General features: G+C 34.3%; 1 long non-coding RNA gene across 1 annotated transcript in view; it reads left to right on the top strand.

Moving 5' to 3' along the window:
* The first annotated feature begins 21308 nt into the window (after positions 1–21308).
* LOC138360794 (uncharacterized) overlaps positions 21309–22021 on the top strand; it is a 1630-nt gene continuing 917 nt past the window's right edge. Inside the window, exon 1 of the long non-coding RNA XR_011226658.1 lies at positions 21309–21391. This is a non-coding gene — a long non-coding RNA (uncharacterized lncRNA). The remainder of the gene's footprint in view (positions 21392–22021) is intronic.

Here is a 22021-nt window from a genome sequence, read left to right as displayed (position 1 = left end):
ATATAGTGACTTTTTCACGTTATTTATGTAGTGTGATTTTACGTAAATATATTCGTTTTTACCAATATTTCGATACTACTTCATGTTTACTCACGATATGTGATTTGGTCTTCAAATATCAGAATTTCACAAATTTTGCATCTTTAAGCAAGTATTTTTGCATTTTGTTTTGTACTAAAAATCATCGAATTTAGCAATATTTTTACCTTTATCATCCACTTTTCCTTTATGTGATTTAAACAAAATATCATCGAATTTGGCAATATTTTGCCGTTTTTCCACGTTTTTGTGAATTTTCCGTTTATTGTTATTAATTCATTAAATATACAATAAAAAAGATGCAAACACATAATTGATCAGAAAATAACCTTAAATACTTCATTTTCAATCATCTATTTGTTTCTTGTTAAAATACTGAGTATGATATTGAAAAGGGTAAAAGTTCTGTTTTTATTGCATATATCGACGTTTCAGCCGAATTAGAACGGTTTTACGTGTACATCTTCCATCGGTAATATAAACCAAAAATCAGGAACATTTTAGTTAATTTTAATGAAAAACATTGATTTTTATCATTTGTATTAGAAGCAACATCTTTATACGTCTTTTCTGGGGTCTAACAAAATACGAAACGTCGCTCTATGATTCGAAGTTAAAATCCTCATATTTGGTATAATAATGACTTTTTTCACGTTTTTCAAGTAGTTTGATATTACGCAAATATATTCATTTTTACCAATATTTCGATACTATTTCATGTAGTATCACGATATGTGATTTGGCCTTCAAATCTCAGATTTTCGCATAATATTGCATTTAAGCAAGTTTTCTTGCATTTTGTTCCGTACTAAAAATCATCGAATTCAGCAATATTTTGACGTTTATCATCTCCTTTTCCTTTATGTGATATAAACAAAATATCATCGAATTAGGCAATATTTTGCGGTTTTTCCACGTTTTTGTGAATTTTCAGTTTATTGTTATTAATTCATTATATATATGATAAAAATGATGCAAACACATAATTGATTAGAAATTAACCATAAACACTTCATTTTCAATCAACTATTTGTTTCTCGTTAAAATACTGAGTAAAATATTGAAAAGGGGAGAAGTTATGTTTTATTGCATATATCGACGTTTCAGGCGGATTAGAGCTGTTTTACGTGAACATTTTTCATCGGTAATATAAACGGAAAATCAGGAACATTTTAGTTTATTCTAATGAAAACACATTAAATTTTATCATTTGTATTGGAAACAACATTGTCATATGTCTTTTCTTGGATCTAAATAATACGAAACCTCGCTCTATGATTTGAAGTTAAAATCCTCAAATATGGTAATATAGTGACTTTTTTCACGTTATTCATGTAGTGTGATTTTACGTAAATATATTCGTTTTTACCAATATTTCGATATTACTTCATGTTTTCTCACGATATGTGATTTGGCTGTGATTTGACTTTTTTCACGTTATTTATGTAGTGTGATTTTACGTAAATATATTCGCTTTTACCGATATTTCGATACTACTTCATGTTTACTCACGATATGTAATTTGGTCTTCAAATCTCAGAATTTCACAAATTATGCATTTTTAAGCAAGTTTTCTTGCATTTTGTTTTGTACTAAAAATCATCGAATTTAGCAATATTTTTACCTTTATCATCCCCTTTTCCTTTATGTGATATAAATAAAATATCATCGAATTAGGCAATATTTATCCGTTTTTCCACGTTTTTGAGAATTTTCAGATTTTTTTTATTTAATTCATTAAATATACGATAAAAATGATGCAAACACATAATTGATCACAAAATAACCTTAAATACCTAATTTTCAATCATCTATTTGTTTCTCGTTAAAATACTGATTAAGATATTGAAAAGGGGAGAAGTTCTGTTTTTATTGCATATATCGACGTTTCAGCTGGATTAGAACGGTTTTACGTGTACATCTTCCATCGGTAATATAAACCGAAAATCAGGAACATTTTAGTTAATTTTAATGAAAACACATTGATTTTTATTATTTGTATTAGAAGCAACATCTTTATACGTCTTTTCTAGGGTCTAAAAAATACGAAACGTCGCTCTATGATTCGAAGTAAAAATCCTCAAATTTGGTATAATAATGACTTCTTTCACGTTTTTCATATAGTTTGATATTACGTAAATATATTCATTTTTACCAATATTTCGATACTATTTCATGTTGCATCACGATATGTGATTTGGCCTTCAAATCTCAGATTTTCGCATAATATTGAACTTTAAGTAAGTTTTCTTGCATTTTGTTCCGTACTAAAAATCATCGAATTCAGCAATATTTTGACGTTTATCATCCCCTTTTCCTTTATGTGATATAAACAAAATATCATCGAATTAGGCAATATTTTGCGGTTTTTCCACGTTTTTGTGAATTTTCAGTTTATTGTTATTAATTCATTATATATACGATAAAAATGATGCAAACACATAATTGATTCGAAATTAACCATAAACACTTCATTTTCAATCAACTATTTGTTTCTCGTTAAAATACTGAGTAAGATATTGAAAAGGGGAGAAGTTATGTTTTATTGCATATATCGACGTTTCAGGCGGATTAGAGCTGTTTTACGTGTACATCTTTCATCGGTAATATAAACGGAAAAATCAGGAACATTTTACTTAATTCTAATGAAAACACATTGATTTTTATCATTTGTATTGGAAACAACATTGTCATATGTCTTTTCTTGGATCTAAATAATACGAATCCTCGCTCTATGATTTGAAGTTAAAATCCTCAAATATGGTAATATAGTGACTTTTTCACGTTATTTATGTAGCGTGTAATTTTACTTAAATATATTCGATTTTACCAATATTTCGATACTACTTCATGTTTACTCACGATATGTGATTTGGTCTTCAAATCTCAGAATTTCACAAATTTTGCATCTTTAAGCAAGTATTCTTGCATTTTGTTTTGTACTAAAAATCATCGAATTTAGCAATATTTTTACCTTTATCATCCACTTTTCCTTTATGTGATTTAAACAAAATATCATCGAATTAGGCAATATTTTGCCGTTTTTCCACGTTTTTGTGAATTTTCCGTTTATTGTTATTAATTCATTAAATATACAATAAAAAAGATGCAAACACATAATTGATCAGAAAATAACCTTAAATACTTAATTTTCAATCATCTATTTGTTTCTTGTTAAAATACTGAGTATGATATTGAAAAGGGGAAAAGTTCTGTTTTTATTGCATATATCGACGTTTCAGCCGAATTAGAACGGTTTTACGTGTACATCTTCCATCGGTAATATAAAAAAAAATCAGGAACATTTTAGTTAATTTTAATGAAAAACATTGATTTATATCATTTGTATTAGAAGCAACATCTTTATACGTCTTTTCTGGGTTCTAAAAAATACGAAACGTCGCTCTATGATTCGAAGTTAAAATCCTCATATTTGGTATAATAATGACTTTTTTCACGTTTTTCATGTAGTTTGATATTACGTAAATATATTCATTTTTACCAATATTTCGATACTATTTCATGTAGTATCACGATATGTGATTTGGCCTTCAAATCTCAGATTTTCGCATAATATTGCATTTAAGCAAGCAAGTCAGGAACATTTTAGTTAATTTTAATGAAAAACATTGATTTATATCATTTGTATTAGAAGCAACATCTTTATACGTCTTTTCTGGGTTCTAAATAATACGAAACCTCGCTCTATGATTTGAAGTTAAATTCCTCAAATATGGTAATATAGTGACTTTTTTCACGTTATTCATGTAGTGTGATTTTACGTAAATATATTCGTTTTTCCCAATATTTCGATTCTAATTCATGTTTTCTCACGATATGTGATTTGGATGTGACTTGACTTTTTTCACGTTATTTATGTAGTGTGATTTTACGTAAATATATTCATTTTTACCAATATTTCGATACTATTTCATGTAGTATCACGATATGTGATTTGGCCTTCAAATCTCAGATTTTCGAATAATATTGCATTTTAACCAAGTTTTCTTGCATTTTTTTCCGTAAATATTCCGTAAAAATCATCGAATTCAGCAATATCTTGACGTTTATCATCCCCTTTTCCTTTATGTGATATAAATAAAATATCATCGAATTTGGCATCACTCTCTTGAGCCCCTGCATCCCTCTCTCAAGCCTCTGCATCACTCTCTTGAGCCTCTGCATCACCCTCTTAAGCCTCTGCATTACTCTCTTGAGCCCCTGCATCCCTCTCCTAAGCCTCTGCCTCACTCTCTTAAACCTTTGCATCACTCTCTTGAGCCACTGCATCCCTCTCTTGAGCTTCTGCATCACTCTCTTCAGCCTCTTCATCCCTCTCTTGAGCCTCTGCAACACTCTCTTCAGCCTCTGCATCTCTCTCCTAAGCCTCTGAATCCCTCTCTTGAGGCCTCTGCATAACTCTCCCGAGTCTCTGCATCACTCTCTTGATTCTCTGCATCACTCTCTTGATTCTCTGCACCACTCTCGTAATCTTCTGAATCACTCTCTTGAGCCTCTGCATCCCTCTCTTAGGCCTCTGCTTCCCTCTCTTGATCCTCTGCATCATTCTCATGATCGTCTGCATCACTCTCTTGAGCCTCTGCATCACTCTCTTGAGCCGCTCTATCACTCTCTTGAGGCTCTGTATCACTCTCTTGAGCCTCTGCATCATTCTCGTAAGCCTCTGCATCCCTCTCTTGATTCTCTGCATCACTCTCTTGAGCCTCTGCATCATACTCTTGAGCCTCTGCATCCCTCTCTTAAGCCTCTACATCATGTTCTTGAACCTGTGCTTCACTCTCTTGAGCCTCTGCATCACTCTCTAAGCGTCTGCCTTTCTTTCTTGAGTGTCTACATGATTCTCTTGAGGTTCTGCATCCCTCTCTAAAGCCCCAGCATCACTCTCTTATGCCTCTGCATCCCTCTATTAATCCCCTGCATCACTCTCTTGAGCCTCTGCATCACTTTCTTGAGCTTTTGCATCACTCTCTTAATCCTCTGCATCCCTCTCTTTTGCCTTTGCATCACTCTCAAGAGCCTCTGCATCCTTCTCTTGTGCCTCTGCATCAAACACTTGAGCTTCTGTATCCCTCACTTGAACCTCTGCATCACTTGCTTGAGCCTCTGCATCACACTCTTCAGCCTCTACATCACTCTCTTGAGCCTCTGCATCCTTTTTTGAGCCTCTGCATCTCTTTCTTAAGACTCTGCATCCCTTTCTTGAGCCTCTGCATCCCTCTCTTGAGCCACTGCATCACTCTCTTTAGACTCTGCATCACTCTGCATCATACTCTTGAGCACTCTCTTGAGGAGTTCAAGAGAGTAATGCAAAGGCTCAAGAAAGGGATGCAGAGGCTTAAGAAAGAGATGCAGAGGCTCAAAAAAGGATGCAGAGGCTCAAGAGAGTGATGTAGAGGCTGAAGAGTGTGATGCAGACGATCAAGAGAGTGATTCTCTGCATCACTCTCTTGATTCTCTGCATCACTCTCGTAATCTTCTGAATCACTCTCTTGAGCCTCTGCATCCCTCTCTTAGGCCTCTACTTCCCTCTCTTGATCCTCTGCATCATTCTCATGATTGTCTGCATCACTCTCTTGAGCCTCTGCATCACTCTCTTGAGCCGCTCTATCACTCTCTTGAGGCTCTGTATCACTCTCTTGAGCCTCTGCATCATTCTCTTAAGCCTCTGCATCCCTCTCTTGATTCTCTGCAACACTCTCTTGAGCCTCTGCATCTGCAATAAAAACAGAACTTCTCCCCTTTTCAATATCATACTCAGTATTTTAACGAGAAACAAATAGATGTTTGAAAATGAAGTATTTAAGGTTATTTTCTGATCAATTATGTGTTTGCATCTCTTTTATTGTATATTTAATGAATTAATAACAATAAACGGAAAATTCACAAAAACGTGGAAAAACGGCAAAATATTTGCTAATTCGATGATATTTTGTTTAAATCACATAGAGGAAAAGTGGATGATAAAGGTAAAAATATTGCTAAATTCGATGTTTTTAGTACAAAACAAAATGCAAGAGTACTTGCTTAAAAATGCAAAATTTGTGAAATTCTGAGATATGAAGACCAAATCACATATCGTGAGAAAACATGAAGTAGTATCGAAATATTGGTAAAAACGAATATATTTATGTATAATCACACTACATGAATAACGTGAAAAAAGTCACTATATTACCATATATGAGGATTTTAACTTCAAATCAAAGAGCGAGGTATCGTATTATTTAGATCCAAGAAAAGACATATGACAATGTTGTTTCCAATACAAATGATAAATATCAATGTGTTTTCATTAGAATTAACTAAAATGTTCCTGATTTTCCGTTTATATTACCGATGGAAGATGTACACGTAAAACAGCTCTAATCCGCCTGAAACGTCGATATATGCAATAAAACATAACTTCTCCCCTTTTCAATATCTTACTCAGTATTTTAATGAGAAACAAATAGTTGATTGAAAATGAAGTGTTTATGGTTAATTTCTAAACAATTATGTGTTTGCATCATTTTTATCGTATATATAATGAATTAATAACAATAAACTGAAAATTCACAAAAACGTGGAAAAACGGCAAAATATTGCCTAATTCGATATTATTTTGTTTATATCACATAAAGGAAAAGGGGATGATAAACGTCAAAATATTGCTGAATTTGATGATTTTTAGTACGGAACAAAATGCAAGAAAACTTGCTTAAATTGCAATATTATGCGAAAATCAGAGATTTGAAGGCCAAATTACATACCGTGATACAACATGAAATAGTATCGAAATATTGGTAAAAATGAATATATTTACGTAATATCAAACTACATGAAAAACGTGAAAGAAGTCATTATTATACCAAATTAGAGAATTTTAACTTCGAATCATAGAGCGACGTTTCGTATTTTTTAGACCCTAGAAAAGACGTATAAAGATGTTGCTTCTAATACAAATGATAAAAATCAATGTGTTTTCATTAACATTAACTAAAATGTTCCTGATTTTCAGTTTATATTACCGATGAAAGATGTACACGTAAAACCGTTCTAATCCAGCTGAAACGTCGATATATGCAATAAAAACAGAACTTCTCCCCTTTTCAATATCTTAGTCAGTATTTTAACGAGAAACAAATAGATGATTGAAAATTAGGTATTTAAGGTTATTTTCTGATCAATTATGTGTTTGCATCATTTTTATCGTATATTTAATGAATTAATAAAAATAAACTGAAAATTCTCAAAAACGTGGAAAAACGCATAAATATTGCCTAATTCGATGATATTTTATTTATATCACATAAAGGAAAAGGGGATGATAAACGTCAAGATATTGCTGAATTCGATGATTTTTACGGAATATTTACGGAAAAAAATGCAAGAAAACTTGGTTAAAATGCAATATTATGCGAAAATCTGAGATTTGAAGGCCAAATCACATATCGTGATACTACATGAAATAGTATCGAAATATTGGTAAAAATGAATATATTTACGTAAAATCACACTACATAAATAACGTGAAAAAAGTCAAGTCACATCCAAATCACATATCGTGAGAAAACATGAAGTAGAATCGAAATATTGGGAAAAACGAATATATTTACGTAAAATCACACTACATGAATAACGTGAAAAAAGTCACTATATTACCATATTTGAGGATTTTAACTTCAAATCATAGAGCGAGGTTTCGTATTATTTAGATCCAAGAAAAGACATATGACAATGTGGTTTCCAATACAAATGATAAAATTCAATTTTTTTTCATTAGAATAAACTAAAATGTTCCTGATTTTCCGTTTATATTACCGATGAAAAATGTTCACGTAAAACCGCTCTAATCCGGCTGAAACGTCGATATATGCAATTAAACAGAACTTCTCCCCCTTTTCAATATCTTACTCAGTATTTTAACCAGAAATAAATAGTTGATTGAAAATGAAGTGTTTAAGGTTAATTTGTAATCAATTATGTGTTTGCACCATTTTTATCGTATATATAATGAATTAATAACAATAAACTGAAAATTCACAAAAACGTGGAAAAACCGCAAAATATTGCCTAATTCGATGATATTTTGTTTATATCACATAAAGGAAAAGGGGATGATAAACGTCAAAATATTGCTGAATTCGATGATTTTTAGTACGGAACAAAATGCAAGAAAACTTGCTTAAATGCAATATTATGCGAAAATCTGAGATTTGAAGGCCAAATCACATATCGTGATACAACATGAAATAGTATCGAAATATTGGTAAAAATGAATATATTTACGTAATATCAAACTATATGAAAAACGTGAAAGAAGTCATTATTATACCAAATTTGAGGATTTTAACTTCGAATCATAAAGCGACGTTTCGTATTTTTTAGACCCTAGAAAAGACGTATAAAGAAGTTGCTTCTAATACAAATAATAAAAATCAATGTGTTTTCATTAAAATTAACTAAAATGTTCCTGATTTTCGGTTTATATTACCGATGGAAGATGTACACGTAAAACCGTTCTAATCCAGCTGAAACGTCGATATATGCAATAAAAACAGAACTTCTCCCCTTTTCAATATCTTAATCAGTATTTTAACGAGAAACAAATAGATGATTGAAAATTAGGTATTTAATTTTATTTTCTGATCAATTATGTGTTTGCATCATTTTTATCGTATATTTAATGAATTAATAAAAATAAACTTAAAATTATCAAAAACGTGGAAAAACGGATAAATATTGCCAAATTCGATGATATTTTATTTATATCACATAAAGGAAAAGGGGATGATAAAGGTAAAAATATTGCTAAATTCGATGATTTTTAGTACAAAACAAAATGCAAGAAAACTTGCTTAAAAATGCATAATTTGTGAAATTCTGAGATTTGAAGAACAAATCACATATCGTGAGAAAACATGAAGTAGTATCGAAATATTGGTAAAAACGAATATATTTACGTAAAATCACACTACATGAATAACGTTAAAAAGTCACTATATTATCATATTTGAGGATTTTAACTTCAAATCACAGAGCGAGGTTTCGTATTATTTAGATCCAAGAAAAGACATATGACAATGTTGTTTCCAATACAAATGGTAAAAATCAATGTGTTTTCATTAGAATTAACTAAAATGTTCCTGATTTTCCGTTTATATTATCGATGGAAGATGTACACGTACAACCGCTCTAATCCGGCTGAAACGTCGATATATGCAATTAAACAGAACTTCTCCCCCTTTTCAATATCTAACTCAGTATTTTAACGAGAAACAAATAGTTGATTGAAAATGAAGTGTTTGAGGTTAATATCTAATCAATTATGTGTTTGCATCATTTTTATCGTATATTTAATGAATTAATAACAATGAACTGAAAATTTACAAAAACGTGGAAAAACCGCAAAATATTGCCTAATTCGATGATATTTTGTTTTCCCATTCTTGAGCCTCTGCATCCCTCTCTTGAGCCTATTCATCCCTCACTTGAGCCTCTGCATCCCTCTCTTGAGACTCTGCACTACTCTCTTAAGCTTCTGCATCACTCGCGTAAGCCTCTGCATCACTCTCTTAAGCCTCTGCATCACTCTCGTAATACTCTGAATTACTCTCTTGAGCCTCTCTATCACTCTCTTGAGCCCCTGCATCCCTCTATTGAGCCTCTGCATCACTCTCTTGAGCCTCTGCATCACCCTCTTCCCAGCAAACACAAATCATCTACACAACGTTCGCCTATCTCTTGCCATAGGTGTGGGAATGATTTGCATTGAGAATGGTGCAGGAGAGCCTTTGAGAAACTTTTACTCAAAAAATCCAAACACAAAGGTTTAATTATAAATTGTTTTTCTACAATTATTTTCTTCCAAATGTAAAACAAATAGTTTTTACATGTTTAAATATAAAATTTATGGTGTTTTTTTGTAAAATTCATTAATAAATTGTGAATGATATATATTGGCTGAGTGAAACCTTTATAATCCATTTAGTTATAATTTGAACAGAAAAAAGTATTTTTCCAAATTTTCTAAAAATTGCTCTTTTTAACACAATTTGACTCCTTATACATTCCACTAAACACTATATCATGTTTAAATATATAATTTATGTATTATTCTCTAAAATAATTTATATAAATTATATAAGTTGCTGGAAAGTGGTGTTAAGGATTTTGAAAACATTTTGTTGTGTTAATATGTTCTTATTAACTATGTCTCAAGTTCACAGTTTATCAAACAAGAATATTAACATTCGTCAACTCTTAAAATCTTATATGTTATCTTGCTGGTGCAAAAAAGGGTGAATCTTTAGGAACAGCTATAGTATCTATATATCACAAATGGTGTTTTCCCTAACTCAAACAATGTAGGGTTTATTATTCTACACATATTTCTAATGACTCTTAGATGTTTACATTCTCTGAAGTATAATTGTGAAGGCTGTGTCCATCACTCTCAACACAGATTCTTAAACTCGTCTCTGCAGGTTCAACTATATAATTAGTTTCCATTTTGAATTTCCATGGACATTTGTATCCAAAATGAAACCAATGTGGTTTCCTTCAGCGCCTTCAGCCAGCACATTTGCTCATTCATTTCCACAGATTCCAACAAGGTAGGGGATTTACAGAAATTTGTATATTCATATTGTTATATATTAAAAATATGAATGCAGTTCAATATGATAAGACAAATACATGAGTTTATGATAAATTCGTTTTCTGTGATATACCATTGATATGCTCTTTTTTTCTTTAAACGGCAGACTAAACTAAAGTGCTCACATCAACAGATTTGATGTATAAATGGTCAACGCTCAACAGAGTTAGTATAAATGTATTAGTATAAATCTTACTTGTCTCATTGTTAATTCACATTCAATGTCAACTTGTGGTTTTGATGTGGCACGTTTGGCCAAGACACCCCACCCCATTATGCACCCCATACCCATCTTGTGGGCGGTTGTGGAAAGGGTTACAGAGGCACATAATGGGCTCAGGGACTGAACCCCACAATTCATTTAGCTAAGCAAGTTACAATCTTGATGAGCTAGTTACAAAATTCAATATAAGTCATCACATCAACAATGGGTTCGAGATCGACCTCAAGTACAGGTTCTAAATTAAGCAACTGACATATGTGGAGAGCTAGTATCAAAATTTATATGTTTGTCCTGCACACCGTCCCCCATCCAGTGGGCAGCGGTGGATAGGTTACAATCACTTAGTTGTTATCTACAGTTAGCAAACTGGGGATATTTGGCTAAAATTTCTGGTAGCAGATCATTTTGAATGAAATATTGACACATCGCTGGAACATTGGTTATAGAATTGTCTCTAAATTCATGTATCTTTTCGCACTCCATCACATAGTGACGGAGGGTGTGCGAATAATTTTGTTGACACAGTTTACATTTGGTCAGGTCTACATCAGCAGATAATGAGAATTCCCAGAGATACTTGTAACCGAGTCTAAGCCGAGCAGTAGTAACATCTAGAAGTCTGCTGATTTTATTGGATGATCCATAGATGTGTGGCTCCTCTTGTATGATATGTATGATAGATGGAATTACTAGTTCCAGTTTCTAGGCAGGCGATGAGTACTCACAATAACCTTAATTAAGCGTCAAAACAAAAATGTGTATACTCTTTTTACTCTCCTGACCTTAGTTCTCGAGCTATGTATTTCATTTTGGTACCAACGTGTTCGCAATAACATTCTCTAGAAGAAAATCAGCAAAAACGGTCACCAAAAGTTATATGAATACCAGCACCCAATAAATACCTACGTAGATGACTCGCCGTGAGTGCCCAAGAGCAACAAAATGTTTTTACTCTTGGGATTGTTATCACTTCCACACTTGTCCTACAGCGTTAATTTTGGTATCAATGTACTCGCAATGAAATTCCCAACACGGTGATATGAATATAAACGTAGAATAATGGTCGCTGCCCACCCGCAAGAGTGTGGGAAGTGGCGGAACTGTTACCCAGTATTGGTGACAAGACGACACATGGGCGATACAGTGCTTTGAAAGTTTATAATTATATCACTGTCCTGACATTATTATTGTATGTACGTCATTCATTTTTGTGCCAATGTTTTCGCAATAGAATGTTCTATGAGCCCGTAGGTAAAAAAGAGCAACAAAGCGTAAGATAGAATAGCACCATATATAAAACAACGCTGGTACATATCAGTGAGCGTCAAACACACACGAAATGTGTGTGTTTGATGGTGGTCAAACGATGTTTGATGTGTTTGATCAGGTGATGTCCTGATCCGCATAATTAAAGTATGAATTATGTTGAGAAAAAATAAGAAAAAAGGGAAAAAACAGGGGTGGGAGAAACATGACAGAAAAAGAGTAAAAATACAATTTGGTCAACAAAACAGCATTGTTTAAAATAAAAGATATGGATTGACATTTTGGGGGTTAGGTTGGTAGGTTACATTGAGTTAATTAGGTAGTACTTAGTGTTTATCTGTTATAGATAGGAGCTGCCTGGTATGGGCCAATAGGCCTTCTGCAGTTACCTTTGTTTTTATGTTTTTGCCCTGTAACCTAAATGGTTAGAGAGGCACATATATGGGCTTAGGGACTGAACCCCACACTACATTTAGCTAAGCTGGTTACAATCTTGATGATATAGTTACAAAATTCTGTATAAGTCGTCACATTATCAATGGGTTCGAGATCAACCACAATTTCCTGAATAGATATAACAAAGGGGATATTAATAGGGTATTAAAATTGTCAACACAAGATAGAACACGAAACAATGGGTATAAATTGGATAAGTTTAGATTTAGGAAAGACTTGGGTAAATACAGGGTCAGTAACAGGGTTGTTGATTTGTGGAATTTTTCTTAACTTATAAATTTATCTTTATTTATCTTAAACTGGTTGGGAGAGGTACAGTTTTTAACATAATTGGGAAGGTCATTCCACATTCGAGGTCTCTTGATTTGTAAAGCATTTCTAGTTTGACTAAGTCGTACTCTTGGAATATCAAATAGGTATTTGTTTCTGGTGTGGTGCTCATGGGATCTGTTACAACCTTCTAGGAAGCTTTTAAGGTCAGGATTGACATTACAGTGCAGCGTTTTATATATATAAAATACACATGAGTATGTGCAGGGACTTAATATCTAACATATTCAGAGATTTGAGTAAGGGGTCCATATATACTGCCCGGTTGCCTGAAATGCTATATAGGCCTACTATAGTGGCTTTAGGTATTGTATGCACTAGCTCTATCTATAAATCCAACATTATGTTTGTAAATCAACTATGTATGTATGAAAAAAAATGACTAATACGTTCGGCGAATGACTTTGACTTCAACTTCACTTTGACTTCGTTCATGTCATCGTATTTTCCGTAATATATAAAGGTTATGACAATGCAATTATATTATTGTGTGCAAATAAGTTTGAAATTTCATGTACCCTAAAAATATTAAAATAAAGAATAAGAATAATTAAATAATTGTTGTAGTAAATTGTCACACGTTCATCATACGCAAACGAACACACAGTTTGGAGCGTCAGTACAAGACCGCCGCCATTTTAAAACACGGCTTCGAATGTAAGTAATGTTTTTCTCGTACTAACACTGTGTTATACAATAGATTTGGTCTTGAATTCACAAATTTAGTTGTTACATCTGACAGAGTATGTTAGACGGTGTAATGCTGGTCCATGTTAACGTATTTGTGGGCTTGGTTGGTTTAAATGTGGAGGCGAGGCCTGGCAGTGCTGGTGTATGTGGAGGCGAGGCCTGGCAGTGCTGGTGTATGTGGAGGCGAGGCCTGGCTGTGCTGGTGAGTATGTGGAGGCGAGGCCTGGCAGTGCTGGTGTATGTGGAGGCGAGGCCTGGCTGTGCTAGTGTGTATGTGGAGGCGAGGCCTGGCTGTGCTAGTGTGTATGTGGAGGCGAGGCCTGGCAGTGCTGGTGTATGTGGAGGCGAGGCCTGGCTGTGCTAGTGTGTATGTGGAGGCGAGGCCTGGCAGTGCTGGTGTATGTGGAGGCGAGGCCTGGCTGTGCTAGTGTGTATGTGGAGGCGAGGCCTGGCTGTGCTAGTGTGTATGTGGAGGCGAGGCATGTACAACACTCCCCAATAGGAAGAAAACCCACTGGGTTCTAGGCTAGGTTAGGCTTATCTGTAATAATTGAATTAAGCCTAGCAAAGCCTAGAACCTAGTTCAGTAATTTAAAAAATGTTGTAACTTGAAAAATGCCATTCAATACATTACACAATTTAAATATTTTCAGGCAATCAACACAACCCTCATGTTGGCTAACCCTCTCTCATGTTGGTCAATAATTTAATTATTTTTTTATGGAGTAATCTTTGCTGTTGAAATGTAGTCTTTTTGAGACTACATTTCAAATGTAGTGTGTGTGGAGGCGTGTATGTTAGGTATTACCTAATATACACGGTGTAATATATCTATCTGTGTGAAATAGATTAAATCCATTTATTTGATATTCAGCTAATAGTTCTGTATTTTCTACATTCATCCATGTTTTGGTAAGTGCAATAATATGTATTGTTTCATTGCAGATTAGAGATTCAAGATAGTTCTAGATTTCCGAAGTACTGAAACGCGCGCCATACAGGCTTGGTGGATCTAGGTGCAAGGTAAAATTATTTACATTTACTTTTGTATTTATGTTTTGTATTTATATGCATATATGCATTTATATGCATTATTCTATAGAATAATAGATCTCGTAATAATTTTGCAAAAATAGTGGCATTTACTATTTTTAAAAGATTATTAAAAAATTTACTGATATGGTGCATTCGGAAGGGCGAAGAGGGAGAACGGCCTGTTGACATAGCTCGGGTGCAGGGGGGGGGGGGGTTGTGTAAAAGCCTGGTTTGTGCCTCGGAGAGGTTATGGGATCCAGTAAGTTCAGTAGAACTTCGGTTTCAACCCTTTTACCCTGTTGTAGCTCAGTCGATTAAGGCAGTGTCTGGGATGCTCCCGGACGCAGGTTCGAATCCTCGTCACGGCCCTTGTGGATTTGTTCATTTGATGCATCACGTTATTGTGATCTGTGTGTGTAATTCTTCACTTGCTACAGCAACAGGAATGTGTGTGTATGTATTTGTGTTGTTGAATATGACCGAAAGTGTAAGATTAATGATTCTAACACAAATCGTCTGAATATTTGTTTTTCTTCACTGTCGAGAGTAGTTAAAAAAATTTACTCGAGTTTATTTTCACACTTTATTTATGGTCCTTAAGTCCCTCTCCTTAATGCTGCTGCTGTTTCTCGCATCTTTGCATCGCTTGTATGTTTGGGGGTTTGGCCTCTTGCTATATATTGATTCCATTTGTGTGTGTTTGGGTCTCAGGCCCTCTCGCAATTTCTGTTGAACAAACCCCTTTTCCTAGTTCTGCATCTCTCCTTTGGTACAAATTTTGTTGTGCTTTTATCATATATTTCACAAAACTTGACATACATTTCATTTACTTCATGTCCTATCAGCAAGTGTTTGTCAAATTCTTTAAGGAAAGTTTATCATCCTGATTGCAGATCTCTAGCGATATTATGTCAACTTCTTGTGGATTCGCAATCATTATTTAATTTACCTTTAGGTGTTCTTTCACCAGCACAGCAACACTGTACCTCTCCCAACCAGTTTAAGATAAAAACTAAGTACTAACTAATTAACTCAATGTAACCTACCTTACCCCCAAAATGACAACCCATGTCTTCTATTTTAAACAATGCTGTTTTGTTGACCAAATTGTATTTTTGTTTTTTTCTGCAATGTTTCCCCCCCCCACCACTCTACCACCACATTGAGTTTAGTAGCTCTGTGCACGTCAGGTGCTGTTTAATATACAGACCTACTCCTCCATTTGACCTAGTTTCTCTATCACATCTATATCACTTTGTGCTTTAGCCCTGGTGGAGCTTGGTCCACCAGGCTGTTGTTTGGAGTGGCCCGCAGATCCACATACAGTCTGCATATGATATACAGTCTGTTGATCAATTAAACTACAGTAGTTAGTTTTTATCATCCGAATGCACCAATATGTGTTCATTCTTCCCAGATGAAGGAACTAGGTAATATTCATCATCTGAATGCACCATCTGATGCTTTAACACACTCATGATACACGAGAGGTTTAAAAAACTTTTAAAACTTTTAAAACTTTTTGACCTATGTATTTAAAAGCAATTCTAAAGTTAAAAAGTGTAGCATAGGCCCCTCGCAGAATGTTCTTAATATGATCCTCAGGTTATAGTTTTCTATCTAAAACCACCCCTAGATCTCTTTCTTGATCAGAATTCTTTATAGATCTCAGTGGCTCGATCATAGAAACTGCTCTAAATCCTTGTTGGCCTGGATTGTGGAGGTCATTGGTCTCTATAAAACTAGTAATCTGACTCCTGATCACTCTCAAATAATTTTATTATGTGGGATGTTAGTGCAACTGGTCTATAATTCTTTGCCAATGCTTGTGTTGTGTTGTGTTGTTTTGGTAGTGATGTGCAATGTGTTGTTTTGGTAGTGATTCGTCCAGTTCTGGTAGTAGTGCGGTTGTTGTGTAGTGTAGTACTTGTGTGCTTGTTAATGACTTGTATTCCAGTCTTGTGGGTATCTCCTTTCCCCTACGGGCCAACTGCTTTGTTCTTACCTAGCATTTTGCTTTGTTTGGGTATGAATGTTTGTGTGCCGTATATTTTGCAAAATTTGCCATATATCTCATTATTTACTCCTCTGCCTAGCAACAAGTCTGTCTAATTATACTCATTAACTGTTTTTCAAAGTTCCCCATAGTGTCCTTTATTGAAATCGAGTTCATGAACCGTTTCAATGTTCTTATTTTCTTCTAGATTATATCTTAAAGTATATTTAAATGTTATTGTTATTATTGTTATTAAATGTTATTGTGACATTGCATTGCAATTGAGCTATGTTGTTTACCATACCGTTCATTTCGTGAGTATAAGTATAGATGCCACACTTGTGACAGGTAAAACCATGCCTTTTTTGAAAAACAGCACCGTCTGTTGCACGTAAGAGCAACCCACACTATATTATGTTGCGATATTATTTCAATATTTCCGATTGTATTGATAATTTGAATTTTCATAGATTTCAATTTATTTTCATTTCGATTTAATAATTTTGTGTGACATTGCATTGAAATTGAGCTGTGTTGTTTACCATACTGTTCATTTCATGAGTATAGTTTATTTTTTTATTTTTTTCATTTCATTTTTTTAGCTGTTCTTATTTTTCAGTGATGGGAATATCAGATCATTTGATGTTCCCAATTTTCTGATGGAAGCATCAGACCATTATAGAATGCATCGGATGAGGTAGTTTGGAATGGTGGGGAGGACGAGAGGGGGGTATGGTGGGGAAGACGAGGGGACAGAGGAGAGGGTAATGGTGGGGAGGACGAGGGGACTGGGGAGTTGGGGATGGTGGGGACAGGGGAATGCTGGGGAGGACAAAGGGACAGGTGAATGGGAGATGGTGGGGGAGGAAGAAGGACAGGGGAGGGGAAAATGGTAAGGAGGACGATGGGACAGGGAAGTGGGAATAGTGGGGATGATGTGGGGACAGGGAAGTGGGAAGGACGAGAGGACTGTGGAATGGGGAATAGCAAAGTGAATTATAATTATATATATTAATTAATTCTTATAAATTTCCAGAAGCCTGTATCAACACCCACACTAATGCAACTGAAAGAGATGTTGAGACAAGTATTGCTGATATGTTGAAGAACGCCCCAAACAAACTCGGTGGAAACAGATACAAGGTAAAGTTTGCCAATTTGCTGTAGTCTAATTCAATTTCTTTTTAGTAATCTTCGAGAACATTTATGCTATGAATAAGATAAAATAATGTAACTGATTTTGATTTATTTACTATTTATTATTTATTTACCGTTATTAGTATAATAGATCTCGTAATAATTTTGCAAAAATAATGGCATTTACTATTTTAAAAAGCTCGGGTGCAGGGGGGGGGGGTTATGTAAAAGCCTGGTTTGTGCCTCGGAGAGGCTATGGGATCCAGTAAGATCGTCCTTCCTTTCCTCCCTAGAATCTGGATGTAGCAGGTGCTCAATTGTCAAAAGTGAAAAATTGGTTTTGTCTTCCGAATGCACCATTTCTGTAAATTTGCTAATAATCTTTTAAAAATAGTAAATGCCATTATTTTTGCAAAATTATTACGAGATCTATTATACTAATAACGGTTTGATAAAATACAGTAGACTGCCTACTGGATAATAGTTCCAGTCCACCTGTAGACAGGGATCTCACATCAGCTTGTATATTATACAAGGATAAGATTTGATAAATTCAGTTATTTGACTGAACACTGGCTCTGTTTAAATCAGAGATTTAAACATACATAGTCTAACCTAGCTCCATAACTAACAGCCATTAGCCATTCATGCACAGCCATCAGCTGGGCCATAGACCGGCAATTTTGCTTTTTTCCCAAGCCGGTCTGTTTTTTTTCGATGCCTCAGTGGCCCATGCACAGGTCCGTTCAAGGGGATTAAATAGCCGTTCTATGGCCCCAGGGTTTGTATTTTATCAAACTCTTATTAGAATAATAGATCTCGTAATAATTTTGCAAAAATAGTGGCATTTACTATTTTAAAAAGCTCGGGTGCAGGGGGGGGGTTATGTAAAAGCCAGGTTTGTGCCTCGGAGAGGCTATGGGATCCAGTAAGATCGTCCTTCCTTTCCTCCCTAGAATCTGGATGTAGCAGGTGCTCAATTGTCAAAAGTGAAAAATTGGTTTTGTCTTCCGAATGCACCATTTGTGTAAATTTGCTAATAATCTTTTAAAAATAGTAAATGCCATTATTTTTGCAAAATTATTACGAGATCTATTATACTAATAACGGTTTGATAAAATACAGTAGACTGCCTACTGGATAATAGTTCCAGTCCACCTGTAGACAGGGATCTCACATCAGCTTGTATATTATACAAGGATAAGATTTGATTTACTTTTGTATTTATATGCATATATGCATTTATATGCATTATTCTCTAGAATAATAGATCTCGTAATAATTTTGCAAAAATAGTGGCATTTACTATTTTAAAAAGCTCGGGTGCAGGGGGGGGGGGTTTGTGTAAAAGCCTGGTTTGTGCCTCGGAGAGGCTATGGGATCCAGTAAGATCGTCCTTCCTTTCCTCCCTAGAATCTGGATGTAGCAGGTGCTCAATTGTCAAAAGTGAAAAATTGGTTTTGTCTTCCGAATGCACCATTTCTGTAAATTTGCTAATAATCTTTTAAAAATAGTAAATGCCATTATTTTTGCAAAATTATTACGAGATCTATTATACTAATAACGGTTTGATAAAATACAGTAGACTGCCTACTGGTTTTACCTGTAATAAGGTTTGATACAGATGATTATGATTATGGTTTTGGCCTCCACCACCCTCTCACCTAACTTGTTCCAACCATGTCTACCACGCTGCTTGCGAAAGTTAATTTTCTAATATTTCTGTGGCATCTTTGTTTGGTTACCTTTTACAATATCTTCTTTTTATTCTACCATCTAGTTTTGGCATTTTATGCCTCTAACCTGGGAGCCACTTATTGGCAAGTCTATACCTTTACCAGTTGATGTGATTCTTTAGATATGGGCACCATATCTCCAGGTGTCCTACACAATTAGCTTTAATTAAATTTTCCAAAATTATCACTTACACTTGTAATACAGGGTTCTAGGTTCCCTATAGTGTCCTTTATTGAAATAGAGTTTAACAACAATTTCAATGTCCCTATTTTCTTTTAGATTATATCTCAACATATAATTAATGTCCAACAGGACATGATTACTCTTTCCAATGGGAGGATGGTATTGAATATTTGATCTAGTACTGATGGAATAATTTATATAATAATCACTAGAAATTATTTCGATAAGAATTTGAATTTATGCATGTCTTTGTTTTGGCATGCCTCTATTTCCATATGTTACATTTCTGCATGTCTCCAATTCTGGAAGTGTTCACTTTTGCATGTGCCTGACAAGGATGTTATATGCACCAGCTTTAATTATCACACATTGTATATAATGAATGACTTATTTTTAGAATTTTAATACATATTGCATCTGTCAATACATTATTAACAATAATATAGGTAATATGGTAGTCTAATGTAGAAATTTGACACTCTTTAACAGAATGTACGAGTATAAGCGAAAAAAGCGACTCCAATACAACAACAGATGGATGCAAGTATCAAGAAGGCTAAAACGTATACACAAAATGCATCCAAATACAGCTGTACACACTAGTGAACCCATTAATCTTACTGAGGCAGCATCAAGTTCAGAGATTGAGTCGTCAGACAATGACATTAGTTCTTTTGAAGCTGAGTCAAATCAAGAGTATGGATTAGGCTCTGAAATTGATGATTTACACATGAATCTTACTGATATTCATGATGTATTATCTAATTCTCAAAGTGAGGAGGAGAATGATGACCATGATAATCATCATTCACTTGTTTACCCACAGAATTTATTAATTCAGTGGGTAAACAAGAATGGTGTTACACACAATGCTGTTGATGAATTATTAAAAATTTTGAGGCAAATGGGAATTGACTACTTACCAAAAACAGCAACAAAATTTTTTAATGCATTCATAAAAGCTATAAGCTAATGTAATAATTCAATAATTTCTATTTGTAGTTTTATGTATTTAAAACTATTTTGTAAATATTTTCTATACAATGCTAATACGCTTCCACCCCTGACAGAATCTTGTGGGACCAACAAGTCTATCTACAGGCCGAGTACAAAACCTTCCCCTCAAACTCCAAGACAAGACAGAACTGAAAGCTCTCCTTTCGAAAAATCTAGTAAGTACCGATTTATTATGTGTTGATTATTTTTTGTTATACATACAAGAAAATACATTGAGGGAGAGTACAGACTTGAAATTTTACATTCTTGTAAAGCAACTAAGTAGATGATGGTAGTATCATCAAACAATACAGGTTTAATCATGTTAGAGACATAAAGCAGATCATTGATGTATATAACAAATAGGAGGGGGTCTAAGGATGCTGCCCTGTGTCACCCCTATCATAGAATGGGAGAGGTTACATAATTGAAGGCTACATGACAGTAGCCCATTTGACAGTGACCTGACACCAATGTGTCTGTCACTAAAATAGGATCCACTAAGGATCAATACATATATCATATATGTGCAACACTAAATGCTTGTTCTAGTAAGCCTATGGGGTCTGGTCTCAGTATTCACTCGTTGGGCGCAAGAGGAAACGTGTCTTCAAAACCTTGGATATTTGTAATGTAATAATAAGTACGTAAATTTGACATTTTTTTGGATTATATATATGTCTGCATGTATTATGTATTATACTTGCATGCTTGTTAATGACTTGTATTCTAGTCTTGTGGGTATCTCCTTTCTCCTACGGGCCAAATGCTTTGTTCTTACCTAGCATTTTGCTTTGTTTGGGTATGAATGTTTGTGTACCTTCATTGTATATTTTGCAAAATTTGCCATATATCTCATTACTCCTCTGCCTAGCAACAAGTCTGTCTAATTATACTCAATAACTATTTTTCAAAGTTCCCCATAGTGTCCTTTATTGAAATAGAGTTCATGAACCGTTTCAATATCCTTATTTTCTTCTAGATTATATCTTAAAGTATATTTAAATGTTATTGTGACATTGCATTGCAATTGAGCTGCGTTGTTAACCATTCTGTTCATTTCATGAGTATATTTTATTTTCTATTTTTTCATATCATTTTTTTTATCTGTTTTTATTTTTCAGTGATGGGAATATCAGATCATTTGATGTTCCCATCAGAAAATTGGGAAAGTCAGATCTTTTGATGTTCCCAATTTTCAGATGGAAGCATCAGACCATCATGGAATGCATGGGATGAGGTAGTTTAGAATGGTGGGGAGGACGACAGGGGG

Source organism: Procambarus clarkii, unplaced genomic scaffold (genome assembly GCF_040958095.1).
Source record: "Procambarus clarkii isolate CNS0578487 unplaced genomic scaffold, FALCON_Pclarkii_2.0 HiC_scaffold_118, whole genome shotgun sequence".
Lineage (NCBI taxonomy): Eukaryota > Metazoa > Arthropoda > Malacostraca > Decapoda > Cambaridae > Procambarus > Procambarus clarkii.
Note: the sequence above shows the minus strand (reverse complement) of the source record. Positions and strands in the feature narration are given on the sequence as shown.